This window comes from Lissotriton vulgaris, chromosome 2_1 (assembly GCF_964263255.1).
Source record: "Lissotriton vulgaris chromosome 2_1, aLisVul1.2, whole genome shotgun sequence".
Classification (NCBI taxonomy): Eukaryota; Metazoa; Chordata; class Amphibia; order Caudata; family Salamandridae; genus Lissotriton; species Lissotriton vulgaris.
This window is the reverse complement of record NC_141687.1, coordinates 70,378,956-70,395,881: the sequence shown is the minus strand read 5'-3', so window position 1 is coordinate 70,395,881 and position 16,926 is coordinate 70,378,956.

Below are 16,926 nucleotides of genomic sequence, written 5' to 3'. Positions count from 1 at the left end.
AGCAGACTGTCGAATACAGACAGCTGCTGCAGCAGTGGCCCTCAAGCAACTTGGTAATGCCTTAGCTACAGGGTCTAGAGTCGCTGAAAAGTACGCGCATGGGCGCTGTTTGTCCCCAAAGGATTGTGTCAGGACTGATAATGCGCAACCTTCCTTCTCATGGACATATAATGTGAAAGGTTTACTGTAGTCGGGGTTGCCCAACACAGGAGCCGTACACAATGCATCACGCAACTCGTGAAAACTTTTCTGACAATCTTCAGACCAAGGCACAGGATTGGGTGTATCTTTACAGATTAGTGCCAGCAAAGGTTTGGCCAACAATGAGAAGTTCGGTATCCATTGTCTGCAATATGATGTAATGCCCAAGAAAGCACGCACTTCTCTCTGTGTCCTTGGGACACTCAATCTTGCAATTGCCTGTATTCTCTCTGGGGTCAGTTTCCTTCCCTCCTTCGATAAGATGTGACCTAAGTAGGTCACTTCTTGTCGACAAAATTGCAATTTCGAAAGAGAGACTTTGTGCTTCATGTCACATAAATGACGCAACAACGACAATGTGGCTTCCTTGCAAATCTCTTCAGTATCCGCAGCAACCAGCAAATCGTCTACGTACTGAATGAGAGTCGCACCATCAGGTAGAACAATCGTGTCAAGTTGTGATTTCAGAGCCTGACTGAATATAGATGGACTTTCACAGTAGCCCTGAGGAGCGCGTTTGAAGCAGAAGCTTCATCCTCCTAAATTGAAGCCAAAAATATCTCTGCTCTCCTCAGCAATAGGGATGCTGAAGAAAGCGTTCTTTAGGTCAATCACCGAGAACCAAGTGGCTGAAGCTGGAACCATAGTCAATAGGGCAGTAATATCGGGAACAACTGGAAATTGTGGCACAACAATCTTGTTCACTTCTCAGATAAATCACAAATCTGTACACAGGTGGCTGTGAAGGATCAGTACGCTTTAAAACAGGCAAAATAGGACTGTTACAAATGTTGCCTGTTGTCTCTTCAATTACATCTTTCTCAATCAGATCGTAAATGATCGCTAACAATGCCTTTTCACATTCGCTAGAGATCTTGTATTGGGGAATACGTGGCAACCTAACATTGGATCGCAATGTTATGACATATGGCGCTATCTCCAAAAGACCCACATCATTAGAACCAGTAGCCCAAAGTATATCTGGAAGAGATGACAATTCAGTTGGAATATTCTCCTTTGACAAATACATTGGGGAAATCACTTTCTTACCTAGAGTAAGTTGTACTCCCGAAGGAGAACAGTACAAAGTCGCATATAATCTCTTTAACAAATCCAAGCCTAACAAATATTCGCCACAACCTGTTGTAAGAATGAGGGGTGCTTCTAATTCATATGGGCCAACAGAAAGGGGCATAGGACTAGAAATCGGGTTTCTAACCGGGGCGCCAGAAAAACCTACTGAAACATTCATTTCGCCAGACAAAGGTGCGCCAGGAAGTTTTGAGTGCATAATAGAACTTTTTGTAGCACCAGTATCCAGCAGAAAAGGTTCTGACACTCCTGATGTAATCACCTCAACATAAGGTCCATTCTGATCAACTGGAACTGAAACAACTCCCTCTCTTTGTCCATGGCTGTCCTAGCAATTATTACCCTCATTCTCATGTTCTGCATAGTAATCATCAGCATAGTACTGAGCTGACCTAGAAGACGCATTATTCTGTTGGTCAAAGCTGTTCATGGAATTCTGAGGCGGAAAAGAAGTAGTATTCTGGGGGAGATTTCCACGGCCCCTACCCCTAGGAGCCTGTTGAACACCTCTACCTCTTGCACCAGAAACACCATTTAAACGTCGCAATAAAGCTGGACAACTATTCTTGAAATGACCCTCTACCTTGCAATACGCACACTGATTCGGACCATACAGTAAACGCTGTTGAGGAGACTCATTTCTTTGTGAGTTTCTCGAATACTGCTGTGGTTGCTGATAATCAGGCTGACTAGTAGTGCGAGGCGGATAGGCTTGCTGGAGAAGGACTTTAGTTTTCAAATCTTTAGTCTTTTTGTCTGCCTTATCTAGCTCGTCTTTGCGCCTGTTTTCGTAGTACTGGGCTGTGGCTAAAATCTGCGCTGACGTGGAAACAGCCCAAGCACTCTCTGAATCTTTCAATTTATTACATAGTTCAGGAAGCAGATTATGCACAAACTTGTCTACAAACAATCTTTGGCCACCCTCGGTAGCCATATCCCGACCACTGTGGTCGACGAAAGTCTCTTCAAACCTCGTGAAAAAGTCAGACACATTCTCATCTTTCTTCTGCTTGCACGCAGACAACTTGTCCCAATTCACACATAATTCAGGCATTAAAGTTTTCATATACGTGATAATTCTACCAGGAAGTTCTGCTACCAAAGGCTCAGGCTTAGAGCCACCAACTTTTCTAGCATCAGCACCAGTGATATTAGCCCATGTGTCACCTAATTCTTGGTCATGGTCTGTATGACGAATCTTACTCCATAAAGGCTGTGGGACAACATTCCCAAACAACATGTCTACATCCGCTAAATTCATTATACATGAGCTGGCAGTCTGTGATAGCTCCTTATAATATCCTGCAGGATTTTTGCGAGGATCAGGCAATGTCTGCTTGAGTGCTAAAACTTCAGATCTTTTCCAGGGGACATGTACCCATACACGCTGGAAATGTGGTGGAATTGCTGGATTCGCATTCGCATCACCTTCCCTCCAAACTGGAGGAACTTCTCTCATGGGGTACTGTTGCGCCTTTTTCCTACCTGACACGTCATCCTCATACAGTGATATAGAGACGTTTCTCTTACTCCTATAAGATAAAAACAAATCTATTGCTCGTTCAACATCGGCACCTACAATCATGCCTTCATAAAACTTGAATCGCATACGGAATAATTCCTGCATTTTGCGTTTTGGATCATTGTCTTGCAAATCTTCGCAGAGGTATACACACATCTCTTCGAATTCATATCTCTGAGTGGGTGCGTCCCACTGACAGAAGACTTCCATAACAGACTGAACATCGTACTTTACAGTATCAGTAACCCCTTTACGTGCTAACTCATTCAGCACTACTCTTTCCTGATAATCAGGCAGTTGACTACGAAACTGTCTACGTCCTGTGTTAGGGGTCGTCTTAGGCGACCCAAAGAAAGGTGAGAACAGACCAGTGACAGTACTTGCCACTCTCTGTCGAACAGAAGGAGAGGCTTGCGGAGAGGCAGATGTGCCAGAAAAGACAGGCTGATGTAAAGAGGAAGTCGAGGCAGTGGCAGAGGAAGTCGAGGCAGTGGCAGAAGTAGTATCATGATAAACAGTTGGAGCAGTAGGCAAAGCCGCAGAAAAAGCAGACGGAGTATGTAGCAAAGGCGGCGGCCCTTGAGAGGGCTGCGCTGGAGAAGTAGGAACCAGCTGAAGAGGAGCTGGTGCTTGAGTAAGAACTGGAGTTCGCGCACCGGGGCGCGGTATAACAAAGCGCTTCGGGGGTGCAGTAGCATCTAGTGCATATGGGGGTGGTGAACTCAGTAAATGGGACATTAATGGATCCTTCTCTGATGTCCATTTCGAACCTTGTCCTTCATGTGGCAACATTGGGTAGCATTTATCTACTGCTAACTTCTTGCTTCTGAGCATTTGTTCACTCTCCTGCTCTTCCTCATTATCCCTGTAGGCAATGGCAGCTTGCACCATTGACATACCTCTTTTATTTTTCTTTGCTAATTTCATTTCTTTCTGTTTGGCTTCTTTGCGCCATAGGCGAAAAGAGTCAAACATCGCCGGCCGGGCTTTCTTCTTGAACAATTTGACCTCTAGATTATCTAAAATTTCTGCGTCAAAGCTACCATATTGGGGCCATTTTAAAACACCATCTTTTCTGGTGTATTTTATCCACACTTCATTATATGTGATAGGGCCTACTCCGTGCTTTATATAGAGCTCATATGTTGGAGTTCCAATCGGAGGAACCGGACACGAATCCTCTAATCGGGAGTCCTTACTACAACCAAGACAAAACAAGTTTCCAAGTCTGCTTAGACCAGGCATCTTTGCTCACTAGTCTAGCTTCAACCTTCAAAGGATTATCGAATACGATATTTTCGTGAATACACGAATCCCTTGGTTTTGGCGCTTGCAAGTTCCAAACAAGGTGTATCTCAAGGATACCAAAACTAAGAATCAAACTAAGGACTGGGAGACGCTCCACTTATACTTAACTGAAGTATTGATGATCGATGACGTCACTAGAAGACTTGTCTATCGTTTCGCTCTACCAAGGATCACTGGGTCCAAAACAGGGCGATAGTCAGGGCAGCAATCCTTCGTAGCCGTCGGGACGCGGGGAACCTCGTAGGAAAGACCTTCGAAACCACGTCGACATACAGGGGTCGCTGAAGTGGCTGGCCGTCCTCTGGAATTTTCACACGAAGCTCCTCACGAACATCTGGCTTGGACCGTCACCGCTTGATACCGCCCCGAGTTGGGCGCCAACTGAGGTTTTTAGGAACCCGTGGTGCCAGGGGAAAACACCCGTGGACCTCTTGAGTTCTTCCTGTTCTGGACCACAGAAACACAGAGTCTTCTAGGTGAAGTCAAAGATCGAGTTTTATTGGCTGCAACCAAGTAACAAGCGTCCTAGAAGTACAACAGCACGGTTTGTAGATTCTCAGGAGACTGTTCGTTTTTACAGAACCAGCCTTCTCCTTTTATACAAAAATAACAGCTGCAGGCAAGAATTCTTTAGTTTACAATACGGTCATATACATATTTCCAAAACACTAAAAAAGCAAAGTCATGATGGCAAACCCACATTTTCGATGTCCAGTTTGTGATAGATGACCCAGCTCGGCCCAGAACTACCATCAGATATCGATGAAACCCCAATAAAATCGGGCACCTCCTCATCGTAAAACCGGCCATAAACAAGAAACATGGACAGGTGTATGTGTGTGGATAACATGGTTTGTATGTAGTGAATGGTTTATGGCATGTTGTGCCTTGATGCTATCTTACTCGGCCACTGGGCGAGGAACCGCCCGAACAGGTTTGGCTGGAGGCAGTGGAGTCAGTTCGGCCAGGTCATGGGGAAGTCAGCTAAGGTGGACGTGTCCTTTCAGATCAAACTCGGCCTCAATCAATTGACTATATGAGGGCAAGCCACAAGATGGATGCCGTTCACAAAAATGGAACCCGAGGGTTCGAGACGGAAACCATGATTTAAGGGTGATAGCAGCACTCAATCACGACGCAAATGCATAGGGATAATGTCCTAATCATAACCGGTCTGCCGACACCAAATTCATCAGGGTACGATGATATTTTGTGACACGAGTGTTGGGCCTCAGTACCATATTATAGCAGGGCCCAGAATTTTCAGAACCACACTGGTTACCCAGCGATTGCCTACAAGAAAAAAGGTAGAAAGTCAGTCACTAATTTTTGCTCTGCACTACACAAGTCTTCCAAGTGGTATAAAGACATATGGTAACATCAGTCGTTCTTGGCTTTTCAACCAACAACACATTGCATTGTGGGGCATGCAGTTTTGCTAAAAACGTTTTCAGTATAGGCTGAAAACCCCAGCATGTAAAGTGCTGTTCAATAAAATGCCAGAGCTGGCCGAAGGTGTTGCATGTAGGATAGATCCACTTATCTGGTTTGTTTTAAAATGTTACAAAATTGTCTTGTCCATTTCAATAACTGATTCACACTTAGAAGTAAACTTTGCTCATGCTTTGTATGAGTTCATTCTTTCTCTTACATCATGCTTTGAAATAAGCATTGGCAATGCAAATTCGTTTGTCTGTTGTGGAGTGGAAGGTTTTATGCCAAGCATCACAACATAATAAAGGTATAACATGGACAACAACAGTGCAACTCCCCCAGCCACAAAGAATAAGTATAGGACAGATGACATTAGCAAAAGAAAGATCCCACCAATGTCTCACACATATAGTACAGGTACAACACGTTAGCTAACACATCAGCGAAGGAGTGAGAAGAGTGAATGGATTGTTGTACGCTCTCTGCAAACAGCCATCAGTATGCAAGAAATACAAGACTCCTGTAATGAACAGACAAACCTCTGATGGAATAACCATATATACATGTGCTCTGTTCTCTGTTAATGGATTCCCTAGTTTGGGTGTGGTTATATTTCTTTATCAACATTTATGTTCTCCCATTGTTCAACTATCTGGACTATGTAACAATTGTGTATGGGCCGTGCTTTAAGTGGGATGAAAAAACTGAGGGGACTCTCAAAGGGGCGTGGCCAATTTAATTAAAGGCGTAGCTTAAAAACACGTAAGCTAAAAATCTGTGCTTAGCATAGGGTGCCGCCCAACTTGTATTTTACTGTTTCTATCATTGCCTCCAGAGATACAACATGACAAGTAACATTACACCTACAACAAGTCAGGACTATTGGCTTTCTCAATGGTTGTTAGTTGCAAAAGATAAATAAGCAGTAACTATGGCTTGGTCATAATATTGAAAAAGCTTCCAGTTAAAGCCCTAGTGACACCACGACAATGTTGCTGCTATTGAGTTTCAAAAAGGGATGGGAAATCCAGAGAGAAAATGACTCTCTTTAAGGATTTCTCTTCCCCTACAATGCTCACCTGGCATGACGTCATGCGGTAACTTCTCTACAAGTGAGAAGTGAGCAGTTCACATCAATGTGCCTGCTGTCACTCTAGTACGGAACAAACGGAAAGCCTGTGCTAGGGCACAAAACAGAGCCGCGTTTTGTGGCCCACTTTAATAAACTGCTGGTGCTCAGCACTGGTGAGACCTAGCCCACTTAAAGCCCTGTGTATGGGTTATTTAATCATTTTTTACTGAGGTTGCCTTACTACCAAATTAAAGTCCAGTAATTGACCCTGTTTCCCGTTTCTGTCAGCATGTCTCGGCTCTTGAAGATCGCCCCTAGAGGGTTAGGCACCTTGATGGGACTTTATCTCACATAAAATAGTGTACAATAGTTCCTGGTTAATAGTACATGTTAGTCAAGTGCATTACCTAGTAGGTCATTGTTTTTTTGGAGCAGTCCAGTCACAGCTGGGCACTATCCGGTCGCCTGGAAAACTGCCTCAATTCTTGATACTCATAAAAAAAACTAATTTAGATCGCAGTGATCTCAACAACTACAGACCCATCTCCCGCCTCCCATTTCCGGCCAACAACATTCTGGATCCCTCTCAATACGGGTTATGTTCTGGTCACAGTACGGAGTCAGCCCTGAGTAAAGTTACGGAGGAGGTGCTTGAAGAGGTGGATCAGGGAAGCTCACCATTCTGATCATGCTTGATCTGTCGGCCGCCTTCGATACGGTCCATCATGAGGTTCTGATGGATCGTCTATCGAAGGCGGGGGTCCTGGGTGAAGCCTGGAACTTATTAAGATCTTTCTTGGCCGACAGAGTACAATCTGTAGAGTTTGGGGGAGCAAGATCTAAACCATTCTCTCTTCCCTGTGGGGTTCCCCCGGGCTCTTCACTTAGCCCAACACACTTTAATGTTTATGTGAGACCACTGGCTGCCATCATAAGATCTTTTGGGCTATTGTTAACTTCTTAAGCTGACAACACTCGAATTGTGTTATCATTGCAGAGAAGCAAAGAAGCCGAAAAGTCCCCTAGCTGCCACGACTGCATGGTGGCAATAACCAGCTGGATGGCAGATAATTGCTTGAAATTGAATTCAGGCAAAACAGAGGTCATCATCTTTGGGAACAATCCCAACGTCTGGTCCCCAGCTTGATGGCCCAGCGATATGGGCCCCCCGCCACCACCGGTACGGAAGGTCAAAAACCTGGGAGTGATTGTGGATAACACCCTCTCTTTTGGTGATCAGGTTAGTAGCGTGGTATCTACCAGCTTTTTTATATTGAGAACTGTAAAGAAAATAAAACTCCTCCTCACTGATGAAACCTTTAGAACAGTAATGTCGGTTCTCATGCTCTCTCGCCTGGATTACTGTAACAGCTTGTATCTGACCATGTCTAAGAAACATCTTAACAGATTACAGATGGTACAGAATGCGGCGGCCAGGCTGCTCACAGGCACCCTGAGGTTTGTGTTGGTTAGAAATGGGCTACGCCAACTTCATTGGCTTCCGGTTAAACAACGGGCCCAATTTAAAGCCCTCTGTATTGTTTTTAAAGCCTTGAGGGGACTGGCCTAGAAGTTCTAACAAAACGCATCCAATGGTATGTTCCAGGAAGGTCACTTCGCTCAATGGATGCAAAGAGAGCGGCCATCCCAAAGACGAATAAGGCGAACTGGGGCAGGAAGAGCTTTGTTTTCAGAGCCATTTTGGCCTGGAATGAGCTCCCACTCTATCTAAGGTCTGCTATGGAATATCTATCTTTCAGAAAGGGCCTGAAAACAGGGTTGTTTCCAGTTTAGCCATAGGTCCGCTTGCAAGATCTGGAAGCTCTCAGGGGAACAGTGCACAGCTTCAGGACACCTTCGGGTAGCAGCGCGCTTTATAAACTGATATAACATAACATAACATCCTAAGTAACTTTGCTCTAGACCGACACACAGGTGCAGCCCCTTCAGATAGGTTTGAATGCACGCTTTCAAGGTGCTGTGTAGTCCCAGTTTTGCACCTGTTCAGAATGTTGAGGGCTGCCACTGATCCACCATTGCATAGACAACACCTTACCACCTTACCACCCCGCCTAAACACCTACACTATTGCCCTGCTCAGACAAGCTGTTTTTCTCCAGTGAATCTCACCCAGAAACTGGATCACAAAACCCCAAGGAACCACCATTTGTTTTTGGTGTTCTATTTCACATTCCCATTTAGCCCTCCCTTGAAAAGGAATTTGGGAATCTGGGAACTCATGCTACTGAACTTGTGAATCACGCACCATATTGTCCATCCTGCCTTCATCAAGTTACATATAATGCCCCCCACCCCAAAGCCTTCATGGATAGTGCACGTGACATGTGCTTGTGAGGAACAATGTTTCAGGTGAGAGCAATTGGCCTAACGCCCAAGGGGGTCGACCTTGAATCTGGGGAACCGGGTTCGACTCTCACCAATGACGCTAAACATCCTGTGATTCTGGGCAAATCACTTAGGGGCAAATGTATCAAAGGATACATTTGCGATTCTCAAATAGCGATTTTTAGAGAATCGCTATTTGAGAATCGCAAAACGCTATGTATGTAGGATTTGAAATTAATTTTGCAAATCCTACATATTCCTTAATTGCAAATCGCAATGCGATTCACAATTAAGGAATACCTCCCCATTCATTCCTCTGGGCCTAGAGGCCAATAGGAATGAATTGGGAGACATTCTCAATTTGTGATTCTCAATTAGAGAATCGTAAATTGAGAATGCAATTTCAAGGGTGCCAGGGTGTCAAAACGACACCCTGTTGCATCCCTGAAATGTGCATGTGTGCACATGTGGCACTCCATGTGCCACGTGGCACTTTGAAAAATGAAAAAAAGTGTATTTTTCAATGAAATTGCAAATTACCACCAACTTCAAGTTGGTGGTAATTTGCGATTGCTTAAGAAGAAATCGTACAACTTAGGTGCTTTTTACATCGCATTTAGGGCCATATGTATCAAGCCAATTTTCATTCGCAAATGCTGAGAATCGCAAAAAACAGTGTATGCGAATGAAAATTTGCTATTTTGAATGTATGAAGGAAATGTGTCTTGCAAACTGAGAATTCGCAAAAAATGCGATTCCTTAATTTGCAAGCATCAAAAATCTGCATATTTCCTAGCGATTTCTCATTTTGCGATTTCTTCGTGTACGAAATTCGCAAACGTGAAATCACAAATCAAGAAATCGCTATGGAATGTATGAAAAAATCGCAAATTGCGATTTCCGTAAATTCGTAATTTACAGAATAGCAATTACCACCAAGTAGGAGCAGGTGGTAACCAGGTGCAAACTATTTAAGGAGTCCCAGAATGCAACAGACTTTTTTCCACAATGGCTGGGCTGTACGTGATAGCCAGGAGGATGCGACTCATAGCTGCTGCACGAAGGAGGAGACGTCAGGGGGGATATTCAGTGCGCGCATTTCCATCTTGAAGCGCACAGAGGAGGACATCAACACACACTACAGACTGGATGAAGAGAGTATCCTTGATTTAATTGAAGAACTCAAACCCTTCCTTGAACACCCCACGCACAGGACACAATCCATCCCAACCCACATCCAGGTCCTGTGCTCACTGCACCTCTTGGCATCAGGTAGTTTCTAGGGGGTGATAGCCACAGCAGGAGGGGTGTCACAAAGTGCACTTTTGCGCTTTTTCAACGCGTTCCTTGATGCCATGGTACAGAGGATGCAACACCACATTAACTTCCCAAGCACCCCACAGGCACTAGACCAGACCAAGCAGGACTTTTATCAAATAGACCAATTCCCCCACGTCATAGGATGCATAGATGGGACACATGTTGCAATATCCCCTCCCTCTCAGAATGAGTACGTGTTCAGGAACCGCAAATGCTACCATCCACTGAACATACAGGTGATATGTGATGCCAAACACATTATAACAGACATTGTCGCAAAATATCCAGGCAGCACTCTGGACGCTTTCATCTTCCGTCACAGTGGGATATACCGTAGACTCACAAGTGGGGAGTTTGGCGAGGGATATCTACTAGGTAAATGCATTTCAACAGAGGCCACATCTGTTCAGACTAGCATGTGCAGTACAGTGACTAACCATATCCATCCCACCCCACAGGTGACAGTGCATATGCTGTCCGAGATTTCATACTGATGCCCTACCTGAATCCTGCCAACGCTGGGGAGCGGCGATAAAACAGAGCACAGATTGCAACCAGAGGCACCATTGAACGCACATTTGGTATACTGAAGAGCAGCTACAGATGCCTCCACAAGAGCGGAGGGCACTACAATACAGCCCCAGACCTGTTACAAGATAGTGGTAGCATGTGCCATGCTGCACAACATCACCACCAGGAAAGGCAAACCGGTGGAGCTCAGTGAATCTGATTCATCTGACGTGGAGGGGCCTGGCCCAGGACGTATGCCAGCAGGTGTAGCTGGTGCAGCAGCTGGGCGCCAGAGGCGAGATGAGATTACACGCAACTATTTCTAGGTAAGAAAGTATAACACAAAGCCAGATCTCATGTGTGCGACTGTGTTTAATTCCTTAACTGCAGGATCAATATTATGACACAGCCTGAATGCCAAACAATCACACTCCATATTTCCTGCACATGTTAAAGTCACAGTGCAAGTCTGTAAACAGGAGGTAGTGTACAAGTCAAGTGGTTAGCTGCCCCCTTCTGTCAAGACCTCTGTCACCATTGTAAGTTCATTCAGAAAGCGAAGCAAGAAGGAAGAATCGACACTTCAAAATCAAGTCCAAATATCCGCAGTGGCGGAGAACTCATCGAGTTACATCGTTGTTTGCCAAACAATGTTTGACCAAAATGAGTGGTCTGACATTGAACAATGGCCGTCAAAGATGGACGCGGTTAAAAAAGCCGGTCTAGTCTTTTTGGCCGGGCGCACAGTGGCCGTAACAAAGCGCACGTTCAACTAACGAACTGCGCACTTCAACTGTCAAGTTCCAGCGGTCGCCACGTTTTTCCTGACGACCCCAGTCTTGCTGAAAACTCCTGTTCAAATTCTTGCCAGTGAAGAAATATCGCATGCGCAACGTGGGACAAGCAAACGAGGTATTCCGGTGTTCCTGTTTAGCGGCTGCTAGACACACCGGGTTGTGAATTATTGTTTGAATTTTTGGTGCAACTCGCACTTCATGTTCTGAAGAAAATGTATTGTTCCCTTGGGAACTCGATAGTGCACAAACTATCTGAGTTCATTCCAGCCTCCTTAGTTTACTCATAGTTAGATGTTCACAGAGTCCAGGAGTACAAGAGATTCTAGTTTCTAAACAGTTGAAAACATTCCAGTTATCGTCTGCTAATCAAAAGGTAACAAGAGATACATAGTGTTCATTAGAGTCCATTAAAAACTGTTGGATAGTGTCTTAATGATACTGTGTTACGCAGGTACAGGCGAATAACTAAACAAGCAACTACTACGAGGGAGAAGCCTTAGCCCAGGTTCTGAGGGTAAGAGTTTCTTGATTAAAATCAGTGTAATAAGAGAATTTAGTGGAATTGTGGTTACATGTTCTGTTTGCCTACAGGTGTTAACTATTACACCAGCAAGAACCCAAGGTGACGACGACGACAGTCCATTGAAGGTTGTAACCCGCTGTCTAGTGCGGGCTCTCTCTCTCTTTATCCACTTCCCCTTTCCCCCCTGTTTCAGGGGTTACCTTGAGATACTTTCGGGTGGCCCTTGGGGCGGAGGGGCGTTGGGACCTACGTCGACTCCTGTGGTTCCTGGCCTTCGTGACACCTTCCAATGGTCACAAACTTTGCACCTCATATGCGGCGCTGGCGAGATGTATCCCCTGTTGGTGTTTGCACAGTATCCTCCTCATTAGGCATGGGAGGCCGACTGTTTCGGCCACTACGGCGCCTTTCCATGATGGGCGGAGGGGTGGTGCTGCTCCACCCTGACAGTGTGTCCTTTTCAGTTGGAGTTAGGACTCTTGGCCCAGTTGTACGCATTGCCTGCAGCTCGTCTACAGCAGCTGAAACCTGCACCGGAGCCCTAGCTACATCCTGGCTTCCGTGTGCCTCCTTTCGCTGCATGTGTATGCTGCACCTGGAGAGGACATTGGTGGCAAAGGGCAGGCGGTTCATGGCCCGTGTGTAGAGGTCAATGCCCTGCAATTATCAGCGCCTTGCAGCATGGTCTGCTCTTAATTCTTCACAGAGTGCCCGCAGGGCACCCGTCAGTTCACCCGTTTTGCCCCTGAAGCCTGCCTTCAATTCTCTCTGTAAAGAATTTATGTTTTTTGCTTGCAGGCGCTGCACCTGCAATATATGCATCTCCAGGCCGGCAAAGACTGTTCCTCCCCCGGATCTGCAGCACTGCTGGGTGTGCGAGGCCTGTGCCTGATTGTGCTTTGTGGGAGTTGGTCAGCATGTGCATGGACTTGTTGCTGTGTCTGTGTTGGCTCTGCTTGCACATTGACGTTGCTGTATTCGACCTCGCCCTCCAATGGGGGTAGTGGTCTGACTACATGTCGCCTGTGTTGCCTCGTAGGGATGACGGGGCTGTCCTTCCCATCTGTGTTCTCCTTATGCCCTGCGTCTCCTAAATTTGGACTTTTGGACAGTGTCCCACTGCCTGTAGGCTGTGTTCCAGATGCTGCTGTGGACGTAAATGCACACATGTATTAACTGTTCTGACTTGCACTTGGCAATTAATAAATGTCACTGTTTGGGGTTACATGTGTCATGTACTTTCCTTTCCTGATGTGCACATGCAATTGGGGACTGGCTGGGTGACAAGACACCACTTCACTGTTCATGTTACTACATCTCCCATAATGCATTGCAGTGTGTATCTGTGTACCTGCTCTGGACTACAAATTTACTCCTGCCCCTAGGTCGCTTCTGGGGGGTGTTTGGGAGATGGCATGCTTCTTACCTGGTCCTGGTGCTGGTACTTGTTGCTCAGAGCTGTCGAGATCAGCCACGCCCATGACACTTTCTGGTTGCAGGGTCCCCTCCACCAGTTCCTCCAGAGGTGTAGAGTCAGAGACTGTAGAGGTCTCTCCACCGGTGGTCTGGACTGCTCTAGCCTGGCTGCCAACTTCTCCTTCGAGCGCTGGCGCAGATCGTACCATCGTTTTCTCAGTTTATCGACACTCCTGAGTGTCACCCCCACTGCATTGACCTTCTGCTGGATTTCAGCCCACATGCGCCTCTTGCTAGTTTCCAAAAAACAACAGGTGATGGACAGAATGCAGAACAATGTCATACATTGTTCACATGAGGCACAGGGTCAGACTGATTTGCATATGAGAGTGGGCTAAAGAACGGTGATGGATTAAACCCAGATCTGTTGACTGGGTGTGAGTGTTTGATTGGTTCAGATGCTCAGTACATCACCACCCCCTTTTGTACTGCTTTGTTCGCCATAATTTGGGAGGGTATGCTCAGATGTGAGTCCCTTGCTCACTTTGTCACTGGATTCAAGCAAGCCTGGCTGAAGACGGCTGGAATGCCAGAAACTGGTTCTAGGAAGCTTGTTTCCGGTCCAGGAAAGGCGTGGCTTGGCAGTTCGGGCTGGACTGTTCCCATGAGGCACAGGGTCAGACTGCTTTGCATATGGCCATGTCTGAACTGGGGTGGCAGAGTGGGCTAAAGAACGGTGATGGATTAAACCCAGATCTGTTGACTGGGTGTGAGTGTTTGATTGATTCAGATGCTCCGTCCATCACCACCCCCTTTTGTACCGCTTTTGGCCGCCATAAGTGTGGCAGGGTATACTCAGACGTGAATCCCTTGATCACTTTGCCACTGGATTCAAGCAAGCCGGGCTGAAGACGGCTGGAATGCCAGAAACCGGTCCTCGGAAGCTTGTTTGCGGTCCAGGGAAGACATGGCTTGGCAGTTCGGGCTGGACTGTTCCCATGAGGCACAGGGTCAGACTGATTTGCATATAGCCATGTCTGAACTGGGGTACCAGAGTGGGCTAAAGAACGGTGATAGATTAAACCCAGATCTTTTGACTGGGTGTGAGTGTTTGATTGATTCAGATGCTCCATCCATCACCACCCCCTTTTGTACCGCTGTTCCCATGAGGCACAGGGTCTGACTGCTTTGCATATGGCCATGTCTGAACTGGGGTGGCAGAGTGGGCTAAAGAACGGTGATGGATTAAACCCAGATCTGTTGACTGGGTGTGAGTGTTTGATTGGTTCAGATGCTCCGTCCATCACCACCCCCTTTTGTACTGCTTTGTTCGCCATAAGTTGGCAGGGTATGCTCAGACGTGAGTCCCTTGCTCACTTTGCCACTGGATTCAAGCAAGCCTGGCTGAAGACGGCTGGAATGCCAGAAACCGGTTCTAGGAAGCTTGTTTCCGGTCCAGGGAAGACATGGCTTGGCAGTTCGGGCTGGACTGTTCCCATGAGGCACAGGGTCAGACTGATTTGCATATGGCCATGTCTGAACTGGGGTGGCAGAGTGGGCTAAAGAACGGTGATGGATTAAACCCAGATCTGTTGACTGGGTGTGAGTGTTTGATTGGTTCAGATTCTCCGTCCATCACCACCCCCTTTTGTACTGCTTTGTTCGACATAAATTGGCAGGGTATACTCAGACGTGAGTCCCTTGCTCACTTTGCCACTGGATTCAAGCAAGCCTGGCTGAAGACGGCTGGAATGCCAGAAACTGGTTCTAGGAAGCTTGTTTCCGGTCCAGGAAAGGCATGGCTTGGCACTTCGGGCTGGACTGTTCCCATGAGGCACAGGGTCAGACTGATTTGCATATGGCCATGTCTGAACTGGGGTGGCAGAGTGGGCTAAAGAACGGTGATGGATTAAACCCAGATCTGTTGACTGGGTGTGAGTGTTTGAGTGGTTTAGATGCTCCGTCCATCACCTCCCCCTTTTGTACTGTCTTGCGAGTTTCCGGCACCTTGAATGATTTTTTTCCAAATAGTAGCTCATGGCTGAGCACCATTTCCTGGATTAATACCTCCAACTTTGCCTCTGAGAATTTCTGCTTTCTCTTTCTTGCACCTTCACTCTGCTGCTGCTGCTGAGTTTCCTAGCTGGCATGTCTCCAGTTTCAGCCATTCTGTAGAAAACTGCACAGTTCACTCTCCACCACTCCTCTCTCTGACTGTGAATCAGCAACTCAGGTTCAGCATGGGTAGTCACACTTCCTGTTTGTGATGTCATCAAGCTGCACATCAGTTTCAGATTGGCAGATTAGCGAAATTTGCAAATTTGTGATTTTTTCCGTTAAAAAATCGCAAAATTGCGATTTCTTATGGTTAAGGAATCGCTATTGGGAATCTCGCAATTAAATTGTGATTTTTACCGAATCGCTATTTACTTGCGATTTGTTACATACATACCAATTTGCGATTCTGAATTTGCGATTCACTAAAAATCGCAAATTCAGAATCGCAAATGGGTATCTTCATACTTATGGCCCTTAAGGAATTGCAATTTGCGATTCCTCAAATGCTTTTACAAAATAAGGAATATTTTGCGAGAGCCTTTTGAGATGATACATCCCAAAAGGCTTTTTTCCGTTCGCGAATGAGCTGATTCTCAGAATCGTCCCGTTTGCGAACCGGAAATGTGCTTCATACATATGTCCCTAGATCTCCCCATGCCTAAGTGTCTCCATGTACCCGATACTAGGTCAAGTTTGTGTTATATAATACTCCGTAAAAAAATATAAATATAACAAAGAGAAGTCATACATCAACATTTTAAACTAGGAAAGTGGGAGATTTTGATAACAAGATCGGTGAAATATATTTTACCCATCAACTTCTATTGAAGCATAGGCAATTTCAGACAGGAAACATCTGAAATAAAGGCATTTTATTGTTTCGAAAATCGGGAATCTCCCGCCTGGATCGGGTCTGTTGGCATGAATGGGATGTGGTGTTGAAAAGCGAAAAATGCTGTCTCATTTGATGGATAGCGGGGTCAGGTTCCTTCGTGTCTACAGGCTCTCTCCTCACGTAGCTTCTGTTTTCCCTCCAGCCGCCTCGGGCAGACGTTCCTTCACCCACCGTCTACTTGTCAAAAGGGAATTAAAAACTTCATATTTATTTTCAGGTACGAATGATAGCAGCCGTGGACAGTAAGCCGAAACCACAACAACGCGTTGTCATGGGAAACGGCGGCCTCGTTGCTTTCTCACCTTCCCGCCTTCTGTGAGCCCCTCTCCCAGAAAGACGACCCCTGCCTGGAGCAGAAGAAACGCGCCAGACATTTCAGGGAGCCTGTAAAATGTGCGTGATTTGAGTTAACGCCGTGTTGGCACCAGGGCC